Genomic DNA, 11,578 nt, shown 5'->3' with positions numbered 1-11,578 from the left:
TAAACTTTCAGCTGGGACTTGAGCACATTCGGTAGTTATTTCCTTGTTTCCCTTCTATGCAGGTGCCTCTAAAATTTTAGACCAAAAAAAAAATTTTTTTTAACCACTGTACATCCCATAGTCTGGGGTTGGAGACATGGGGGTGTGTAGGTGGGGCCGATGAGAAAAAAGAAGCTTGGGGTCTTGTCTTAGCTCAAGCTTCAGTACCAAAGTACCATAACCTGGGTGACTTACAGACAACACAAATGGACCTCTCACGATTGTGCAGCCTGCAAGTCCAAGATCAGGATGCCAGCAGGGTCAGGCTTTGGTGAGGGCCTTCCGTATTGCAGACTGCTGATCTCTAGCTGTACGCTGACACAACGGAAAAAGATGGAGCTATCTTTCCAGCCTCTTAAAAGGGCACTAATCCCATTCATGACATCCCCACCCAAATTACCTCCCAAAGGCCTGACCTCCAAATACCATCACAGTGGCAAACAGATTCCAACGTGAACTTTGAGGCAACACAACATTTAGTCCATAACAGATCCCATAAGCAGACAAGAATGCCAGGACTGTGCCAGGAGTGACTTTATGGAATGATGATGCAACAGTCAATTTCACAAGAGATTCTTTTCCCTCAATGAGGAAAGGAATGGGACCCTCAATAGTAGCAAAACTGCCTCTTCAGCAACCTGTGTGCACATGTGACTCAGGACCAAATGCAGACTGCCCACCAAATCCTCAGCACGCGGAAACAACTCCAGAGAAGGGGATAGAAGGAATCCTGAATTGATAGAGATTGTTTCTTAAGCAGCAGCAGAATAGGAAATCAGAAGAGAAATTTAATGGAATCATAGAAAGATAGAGTTCTAGTTCTTATACATCTGAAAGGTATCACTGTGTTTCTAAGAGGAATCACAAGGGGGTGGTGAGGGATAGGGATCATCATTTAAACACTTAAATTAGAATTTCCCACAGTCCTGGGGATTCCCTGGAGGTCCAGTGGTTAGGACTGCAGGGGGCATGGGTTCAATCCCTGGTCAAGAAAGTAAGATCCTTGTAAACACTACAAGGTGGCCAAAAAAAGTCCCACAGTCCTTGAGGAGAAACTGAAAGTGCAAATGGAAAATTCCATTAAATTAGCCTAAATCAAAGCTAACTTTTAAAGGTGCAGGTTGGAAAACCTAATCTGCTCCAATAACTCCAACATGGAGGTCATCAATTCCTTCTTCAACTGTAGGCCACACAGAAGTGCCATATACATAAATGAACTCCAGATTAAACATGACTGCAGGCAGTTATGTTTATCTAAACAGAACCAGATCAAACATAACTGACTCCAAAAGTTGCCCAACACAGACAAGCAAAACAAGGTCTCTAGACAGTCCTACTCAGCAGATTCCTCCTTCATTTCCTCTCCTTGCACAGCACAGGCTCAACTCTGCAGCTTCTCTTAGCCTTTCCCTACCCCCTTTATCAGAAGCCAGCCTCTATCACTCGGAGCTTTCTCCTAAGAGAAGCAAAGCTGGCTCTAGCTAGGAGGAAGCAAGCAGAAGAAGGGTCAGAGAACCCAAAAGAAGGATCAGAAAATATGCTCAACATCACTAATCACTAGGGAAATGCAAATCAAAACCACAATGAGAACACTTCACATCCATCAGGATGGCTATTACCGAAAGTAAGGAAGGGATGAGGAAGGAAGGAAGAAGGAGAAAGGAAAGAGAAAGGAAGGAAGGAGGGAGGAAGAAGGAGGTGGGAGGAAAGAGGGAGGGAGAAAGGAAAAGAGAAAGGAAGAGGGAAAGAAAACAGCAAGTGTTGGCAAGGATGTGGAGAAATAGAAACCTCTGTGCATTGTTGGTGGACAAATATGAAATGTGCAGCTGCTGTGAAAAAATGGTATGAAAAAATAAAAACAGAACTGCCGTATGATTCATTAATTGTATTTCTGGATATGTTACCCAAAAAGTAAGAGTATGAACTCAAAGAGATACGTGCACATCTGTGTTCACTGTAGCATTATTCACAACAACAAAAATGTGGGAGCAACCCAGGCGTCCATCAACTGAGGAAGGGGTAAAGAAAATGTGGTGCATACACACAACGGAATATGATCCAGCCTTAAAAAAGGTTAGGGTTGAATTCCGCCTTGAGAGGGAAATTTCAACTTATGCAACAACGTGGATGAACTCTGAAGACATGCTAAGTGAAACAAGACAGGACAAGTACTGTACAATTCCACCACACAAGGTACCTAGGGTAGCCATATTCCTAGATACTGAAAGTAGAATGGTGGTTGCCAGGTTTGGGCTTCCCAGGTGGCTCAGTGATTAAAAAAAAAAAAAAAATCAAACAATTCAGGAGAATCAAGAGATGCAGTTTCAATCCAGGGATCAGGAAGATCCCCTGGAGCAGGAAAGGGCAAGCCACTCCAGTGTTCTTGCCTGGAAGGAGGAGCCTGGCGGGCTAGTGTCCACAGGGTTGCAGAGTGCTGAGCAAAGAGTGCTCAGACACGACTGAGCACACACGTACTCCACAAGAGTTTACTGGGTGCAGAGTTTTCGTTTTGGAGATGGGTGATGGTAATGGTTGACAGCAGCGTCAGTGTATTATTGTCACTGAACTGTGTGCTTTCAAAAAAAAAAAAAAAAAAAACCAAGCAAACACCGTTAAAATGATGAGAAAAGAAGAACTCAGAAGGAGGGGTGGGAGAGGAAAGCAGGAGCCAGAGTTGGAGGAAGGCCCCTCCCAGGTAAACCGAACGGAAGCAGGAACACACACTAGACTGGATTTGGCACGTGGAGAGCTAGAGTGAAATTTCCTTTTCTGTGGGCTGAGGGCACAGGGGAGCTGAGCCCAAAGGAGCTCTAGAGATCTGACTTCGGGCAAAAGCAGAATGAAAACCAGGCAGTTCTCAGGGTGTGGCACCAAGCTAAGGCCCGCACTCCTCTCCTCCGTGGATCTGGGAGCGGAGGTCTTTGCGGGGGGGGGGCCTTCCAAGGCCTCGGTGTAGAAGGCAGGGAAAGCCGGGAGCCTGCAGTGACCACTTCAAGCATCAGGGCGTATCCGAATTGCCACTCCGTCCATAAAGGCAATTCGGATGTCCCCCAAACCATGCATTCTCAGCGCGGGCCCTAGCCTCCCCCTCAACCCAAAGGGAGCAAACAGTGGTTCTTGCAGGTGGTAAAATCTTTCCATGTACCAAGCACAGAAGTGCATATGGCAAATTCACACCGCGGATCTGTGGTGTCATAATTTGGGGGTGGGGGGATGGGGGTGGTTGGGGGCAAAATGTCCCGTGAAGAGGGAGAGGGGCCGTGACACAAGCACGCCAAGGCTGAGAACCACGACCCTAAAGTTAGGGGTGGGGCTGAGGGATGTGACCCCCCCCAATTCCCGGGGTCCGCACGGCCCTCCATGATCCTCTCACAGCTCCGGCGAGGGAGCACGGGCGACCTCACCCGGTCCAGCCCCTGCGGCCGGGTGCCCGGTCGCCGGGGTCGCGGTCACGGTTACCGCGCGCGGCCGCCGCCTTCCCGCGCGCACAGGAAGAGGGAAGGGGGCGCGGCCGATCCCCGAGCCGCCGGGGCGGGGCCGGCTCGCGGGAGGGCGGGGCCGGCTCGCGAGAGGGCGGGGCCGGCTGCGGGAGGCGGGGTCCGCGGGCGGCGCCCTGCCCCCTAGGAGCCCCTGCGGCTCCGCCCGAACGTCCGCCTGCAGCCCGGCTCCTCCCGCCGCCTCCTCGGCGCGCTTCTCCGAGGTGCCCGCGCGGCGACGCCCGGGGCAGCTAGGGAGCCGCTGCGGCCGCGGAAATCTGTACACACCGCAGCGCATCCCCGGTAGCTGGGTCTCTGTGGCGCAATCGGTTAGCGCGTTCGGCTGTTAACCGAAAGGTTGGTGGTTCGAGCCCACCCAGGGACGGTAGCATTTTTCCTCTACGGGGAAATTCATTTTAAAACGGCAACCGGGAGATTTTTTTAATGGAGCAGTAGTACGATACTGCGACACTTCTAGGACAGAGGAAGACGACGTCCAGTTAATGGTGTTAGATGCCGGTGAATCTGAGAGCGACGCTGCTGCGGCGTGGTTTGCTCATTCTAGTTCAAACGAGTATGTGGGGGAAATGTGCACCCATGGTCCAGGAGACCTGCCCGACCTTGTTCATCAACAGCAGACACTGCTATGGCAAAAACAAACCCCAAACACGCAATTGCTCATTGGCAGGTGAATGAATAAATAACCATTGGTTTCTCTAGGAAAACCTGATACCACCCGAAAGCCAATGTGGTTAATGCAATTTTGCCTTATGTGCAGCCAGAAAGATTGGAGGAGTCGTGCAGATGCAAACAGGCAAGAGGAGACATCTCGAGACTGTGGAGGCACAATTCATCCCAAGCCACTGTGGGCTGAATTAAGCTGAGTACTATCTAGCTTTTGGACCCAGCACTTCAATCTAGGCAAAGGCCTTAACTGTTCACTTTGTTTAGACTCCCAGCAGAATTTTTCCAGAAATTAGGATGGGTAGACGTTCCTGTTAAAAAATCTCAAACGAGGTGTTTTCAACTCATCGCACAGAAGACACAAATATTTTTCAAGCAGACGATTCACATACGATTTCCTTTTTTCCTGATTTTATTGAGAAATAATTGACATTATATCACTGTATACATACGATTTTCTATAAAGATAGGAAACCACATGACAATATGATAACATGAGGCTGTAATTCATTCCTGCCAAGATTGAGGTCACCTGGTGTTCAGTAGGTAGGTGCTTTTTCTCTGGGATGTACCTACCATGAATAGACTTTAGAGACCCAGAAGAAGGAATCATTAAACTATCTCACTAGGGTGTCTCTTAGGGAATGCTTTGGCAAATGCTGGCTGACAACGATTTATCAAGTTACTGTTGATGATAAAATATCCTCTACTGTCTTGTTAGGAGCCCTCAGGAAGAAGACCCAACATTGCACTTTAGGTGGAATTCCAGGCAGAATAACAGTAGCCCGTCCCCCCCCCCTACCCCCCACCAACCCCTAACCCCCCACCCACATGTTCTTAGCTAGGAACCTTTCTGAAATTCCTGGAAATTCCAGACTTTCCACCTACACTTCAGGATAGCTTACAGTGGAAACAAGAGAATGGGGGGTGGAGGTGGAATTATGTCATAAGATCATTTACAGACTGTTCAAATTGAGTCTCACATTTTAAGATGAAGAAGCTGTAATATTTGCTGTTAACTGAAGTGACGGATCCTTCCACTTTGAAGCTAAGTATATTTACACTAGGCTCTAAGCTTCTCAAAGGAAGAGACCATATTAATGATCATTTTAGGATCCAGAGGATTTCCTTCACCCTGTTTCTGCATGAAACCTTTTAGAGGTTATAAGCACTTACCAGGAGTTCTTCGAATGGTCCAGTCTGCCTTACACCCCTCTTCCTGACCACATGTCTGTCCATCTGCCCAGCGTGCCCTCCATCTCTGCTTACCTGGGTCACATCTGCTGAGAAGCTACCCCTGGAGAAGCCTCCCCTGACACTGCCTCCATCTGATATAGATGCCTGTCCTCCACGATTCATCATAGCACCCTGCAACCAGGGAGTTACTTGTCCCCTGAACAGGACCATGATCTCTTTAGAATAGGAACCATACCTTCGTCAACGCTGCTTACTCACCTAGCACAGGCCTGTCCCATGGCACACACTCAGGACCAGAGCCATCCCTGCCTTCCTGGGTATGTGGTTCACAGAGGCTGACAGTCACATAAAAATGCATATGACCAAGAGTCAGCATGAAGAACACAGAAAAATGTCCTCTGGTCCTGAAGAAAGAAGTCAACTTGGATGGGCTGAACTGTCTTCATGGAGGACTTGAAATGACCCTGCAAGATCTGGACAGGGCACAAGGCAGGGGAGGGACATTTTAGGCTGGGGAGATTTCAGGACAAGATGAGGGGGTGGCTGGGGTTGTGGGTAGGCTATGTGTACTTAGGGTGCAGTGAAAATGTTCTTAGCTTGCAAAAGGGCCCTGAAAACTGAGGGAAGAGGCTGGGCTTGACTTTGTAAAGGAGTCACTATTAAAGGTTTCTGTTTGAGAAGGAAATCTATTTTTGGTGGTCAGGCTGACAACAGCGTCAATAAGAAATAAGAGATCAGAGGACAGTTGAGACGCAATTATATTTCAAAGGAGAAGCAGTGAGGCTCAGGGCTAAGGTGAGTAAAGGAAAGAGGGCATGGATGAATTCAAGGGAAGACTGGTTGAGACTTAGGGACTGAAACAGGAGGGAAGTGTGAGGGTGAAGCCCACATTTAAAGCTTGTTGTGTTCAGACCCTAAGTCATGTTTGACTTTTTGTGACCCCATGGACTGCAGCACACCAGGCTTCCCTGTCCTTTACTATCTCCTGCAGTTTGCTCAGACTCATGTCCATTGAGTTGGTGATGCCATTCAACCATCTCATCCTTTGTCGTCCCCTTCTCCTCCTGCCTTCAATCTTTCCCATCATCAGGGTCTTTTCCAGTGAGTCGGCTCTCTGCATCAGGTGGCCAAAGTGTTGGGAGCTTCAGCTTCAGCATCAGTCCTTCCAATGAATATTCAAAGTTGATTTCCTTTAGAATTAAAGCCTGGGGGACCCAGAAAAATGGTGATGCCTTTGCTTGATGTGGGACTTTGGAGGATTCTTAAAGAAATCTTGAAATTCAAAAAATTATAAATTGTCCATATTTTTAGCTTATCTAACCTGTGGTCAGTTCTCCACTATGGAGTTCATTGAGAACCTAGTCTCAGAAACAGTCATTTTTTCTTTTAAAGTTTAACTTCATTTTAAGTTAAACTTCATTTATTTAAGATGGGCTTCCCTGGTGGCTCAGCTGGTAAAGAGTCCACCTGCAATGCAGGAGACCTTGGTTTGATCCCTGGCTTGGGAAGATCCCAGGGAATGGCTACCTGCCCCAGTATTCTGGCCTGAATTCCATGGTCTGTATAGTTCATGGGGTCACAAAGAGTCAGATGCGACTTGCACTTTCACTTTCATTTATTTAAGATCGTTTCCAGCAGACCACTTGGGGTTTCACAGAGCCCTGTGAAAATCTGAATGGGAAGCTAAAGCTCTTCTCCCCAGAATGTACACATTCACTGAGAAATTTTTATTTACAGGGTCCAAAGGAGACACAGAGCCTCTGGAGCAGGTTCTTGGCCCTGTTTTGTATTTTATTCAATTTGTATTCTAATTACTGATAAAAGTCATAAAGCATGCCAAATCCAAAATGTTTAGGTATGGAAAAGTTACTAAACTGAAGATTTTAAGGTAACACAAAGAATTAGAAGAGTCTAATAGTATTGACAAGTCACAAAGAGAAGCCAGTTCCTTTATTTTTTCCTTGCTGAGAAATTAAGTACATTTGTAAAATTAGTAATAAAGGACTTGAGACAAAAAGAGCTGCCTTGAGGTTTTAACACTTAATGTTTTATTGGTGGGGCTTCCCAGATGCTTCAGGGATAAAGAATCTGCCTGCCAACGCAGGAGATGCGGGTTTGATCCCAGGGTCAGGAAGATCCCTTGGAGGAGGGCATGGTGACCCACTCCAGTATTCTTCCTGGGGAAATTCCATGGACAGAGGAGCCTGGTGGGCTACCTACAGTCCATAGGATCACAGAGTCGGACATGACTGAGGATGCATGTTTTATTGTTAACACTCTGGAACCACTGGATGTACTCTGTGAAGGGTTTTAATATACTGACGCTTTCAGGGTCCCTTCTGTAGGGATTTACACCACCACCAGATACCAATTTACATTTCTTTCCTTGGGAGTTACTTTAATGACTCCCAGCAAACTGTCATATTTGCTGTAGAAATTGAGCCTTTTTTTTTTTTTGTAGTAAAAACAAACCAAAAACTATTGTCTGTCAAAGATGACTCAAACTAGTTATTCCGAAACAAGTAAATCAAATACACACTTTAAGGAGATCCTCAATTGCCTTAGTAATAAGCTGAAAAAGTAGAGCATAGATTATTATATGCACATGTTGAGTGTAATGATAGTTTGTATTTCATTATCTAATATATTCACTTGTACTAGCATATATAGGCCGACCTGATAATTGGAATTCACTATAATACTACTACAGAGGTGACAATCTGCAATGGATAAGAACTCAATATAGAATTACTAAAGTTTTAAAGATAGAATTTTTCTATTAATGACCATCCACGGAGATGCTTTATGGTAACGACAAGGTCTGTATCCATGGGACTCCAGATTACAAATCAAACATTTTGCCATCCTTCTGAATAGGCCTGGCTTATGTCATCTTGGGCCTTGGGGGAGCTTTAAATATCAGATGAGCTGTAGACACACTTGAACTTCTCAGCATATGTAGATCGTCTCTGCTTCCAAACCCAGTGGGAAGGTTATAATAAAAACTGGCAAGAAGGGTGCTTGACCCAGTTATTAAGTGCCTGCAGTAACTAAACAGAAAATGATTTTCATTTTGAGATTTGAAGTATTTCATAGGAACCTCTTTTCTCCCAATGACTTCTTGCTTCTTGGTTACATTTAATCTCCTGATTAAACTTCTCCAGTACCAGATTCCTTGTCACTTTGGCACTTGGCTGTTGTGAAGAAGTTATTCAATAAGTGCCTTTTGTGAGTCTGCTTTACTCAGAAATGTCTTGGTGTACCTGTCAGCCACCTGTGTCTTTTGTGCTTCTTGAGGGAACATGGATGGAAGAAAGGGGGGTGAGGATCTCCTGGAGGTAAAAAGCAAAAAGAGGGCCAGAAAGACAGGCTACCATTTAGATGCCTCTACCAGCTACACAGACTATCCATACACCATCTTGGCCTCCTGGTTCCTGTGTCTCCTCACTTTTCCTCAGCTCCTCACCCAACCTTGGCCTTGCACCTCCCTTGTCATCCTTCAGACCCTGTCATCACAGATCAGTGCGCTGTGTCTGAAAGCTCAGGTTCAAGCACACCACTTTCTAACCAGCTTACTTCCTCCATGAGTCCCACTCCGGCATTCTCTGAACCCACCTCCAGTCCATGGAGGTTTGCCACCACTTTTTGAATGACCATCCCTTATCCCATGTCCCTCCTAACCCTCCCTCCTTATCCTTTACTATAATCATGTTCTTGCCTAAAACCTGAACTCTTTGTCCGACAAAGCCTCTAACTTCAGCTAACTCTTTAACTTCCCATCTACTCTCAGTCCTGCACCCGAGCCGCACACACAGTCGGAGAAAAATAAACAACCATTTTCGCTGGTCTCAGTAGAGTTTACAACTGTAGACTTCTGGAGGGTTCTGAGCACTGCCTAGCGAGCCTACTGCATGGGCCTGTTCATTTAGCACCAGAGACTCAAATCTTTTTCCATCTTCAACTCTTTCCCCCCTCAGGCCCGCAGCTTTTACTGTCTCCTCGAGAAAAGAATCACAAGACCTTCCTCATCCCCGAATCTTCAAATCTTCTGATGACAGTACCTATATACTTTGTTTTCTCTGGTACTAAAATGGATAAACTCTTCTAGCTCTTAGGGTCACACCCTCTTCCGATCTTGGATCTCATCCCAGAGAAATCTGCTCCTGCAATTGTCCCTTCTCTCATTTACAACATCCATTTGTCTTTCTGGAGCACTTGAGCTCTCACTTAAACATGTGATAACATCTCCCACTTTAAAAACAAGAAAAACCTTGACCTTGCATTCCCCCACCAGGTGTCAAGCAAATGGTTCAAAAGAATGGCATGTCTATCTGCCCTTTCTCACCGTCCCTTCTCGCTTGAACCCATTCACTCTTGTCCTCACAGCTGCACTGAACTGTCCTGGCTAAGTTACCAAGGGCAGCCCTGGTACCAAGGCCAATGTCAGGTCTTGGTCTTCATGTTTCTCTACTGCTCAGCGGCACCTGGCAAGTCAGCAGCCTTCCCTTGACAGTTCCTCCCTTGATTTTCAGGACACCACTCATCTGGTTTTCCTCCTAAATGCCCCTCTTCTTTCCCCGGAGCTGTTTTAACTCCCTAAATGACCCCACCCTCCAGGTGGTGCTGGGGTAAAGAACCTGCCTGCCAATGCAGCAGACAGAAGAGATGGTTCAATCCCTGGGTTGGTTGGGAAGATTCCCTAGAGGAAGGCATGGCAACCCACTCCAGTACTCTTGCCTGGAGAATCCCATGGACAGAGAAGCCTGGCGGGCTGCAGTCCATAGGGTTTCAGAGTCGGACATGACTGAAGCGGCTTAGCAGGCAGGCACTACATCATGGCATCAAATAGGATCCGTGCACTCTTCATTCCTAGATGGGTATCTCCAGCGGTCCTCTCTCGAGCCCCAGTGCTGTAGATCCACTTTCCTATTCTCCCCACTTGGAAGTCTAATAGGAATCTTACACTTAATGCATCCCTTTTTTTTTAGCATCCAAAATCTTTTGAATAACGAAGTAGAGTCGGGGGTTAGTTTTTATAGCCACAGTTGGCCTCTGCTGCGCTCCAACTTCCAGCCCTTGGAGTGTACAAAGGGTTTGGTGTGGCTCTGCAGGGTTCCTGGGGCCTTGCCGAAATGCCTGTACACCTCTCTCCACTCTTGAGGACCAGAGAGGAGGACAATGCCATAGCCCTTAGGGGAGTCCAGGGCCAGCCGGTTGAAGGTGAGGATCTTGCTCCCTGGCCTTGAGGATACGACTCCAGGTGCAGCTGCTCACTCGCAGAGCACACACCTTCAGTTTTGGCACTTCCTGGACATGCACATCAATGATTACAGTTCCCGCGATCAGATGTTTTGCCTTCCCGGCTAGGAGACCCTATCTTCTGATAACCCAGGAAAGGGAATGCATCCAAAATTGAATGAATTCTTTCCTTAAAAGGTTTTCCTTTCTGAATTCGTCTCATCTCAGTAGACAGAACCACCCATGTGTTCAGGCAATGAAATCTGAGCTCCCTTTGCATCCTCTTTCTACCTCCCAGTTAACCATCAAGTCCACCTGTTGGCTCCGCCTCTGAAATGCAACAGTGGTCCAGCTATTTATCACCTCCACAGCTGTCTGAACTGAGACAGCGCAAACTAGCAGTTCCATTCTGACAACTGTAGTCAGTGATCTTAAAAACCTCCCTTGACATTCCCTTGTCTGGAAACTTCTGGTGGCTTCCTGTCAAGTCTCAGGGATCATATCTGATCTGGTTTCTGCCAACCTCTTTAACCCGATGTTCTAATTTTCTTTCCCTTGCTCCCTCTGTTCACACTGGCCTCTTCCCTGTTCTCAACCATGCTAAGCACCCTCACGCCTCAGGGCTTTTGTTCTTCCTGGATAACGCCCTTCGTTCAGTCACGTGGTCAATTCCCTAACTTCACTAAGACCTGCTCAAATGTCACCCCTCTCCAAGTCCACCTGGTCTAAAAATAATCCTCTCATCACTCATCTCAGTTTTCTTCATAGCATTTAGTACTGACATTAATCAATTTATTAGTATTTCTGAATTTGCCTACTTGCTAAAATTTGTAACCCTAAAAATCAATACCTGCAGTGCTTTTGTGGTCATTTGTGGATGTGTACACAGCACTGAAAAATCTGAAGAGATTTTGCAGAACATCTGGTCTGTGCTACAAGGTCCT

At 46.7% G+C, this 11,578-nt stretch overlaps 1 non-coding gene across 1 annotated transcript; it reads left to right on the top strand.

Annotated features, from left to right (window-relative positions):
• Nucleotides 1-3,826: 3,826 nt before the first annotated feature.
• On the top strand, nt 3,827-3,900 carry TRNAN-GUU (transfer RNA asparagine (anticodon GUU)). Its single transcript has one exon. It is a non-coding gene; the product is annotated as a tRNA-Asn (tRNA).
• The last annotated feature ends 7,678 nt before the right edge of the window (nt 3,901-11,578 follow it).

This window comes from Odocoileus virginianus, chromosome 8 (assembly GCF_023699985.2).
Source record: "Odocoileus virginianus isolate 20LAN1187 ecotype Illinois chromosome 8, Ovbor_1.2, whole genome shotgun sequence".
Classification (NCBI taxonomy): domain Eukaryota; kingdom Metazoa; phylum Chordata; class Mammalia; order Artiodactyla; family Cervidae; genus Odocoileus; species Odocoileus virginianus.
Note: the sequence above shows the minus strand (reverse complement) of the source record. Positions and strands in the feature narration are given on the sequence as shown.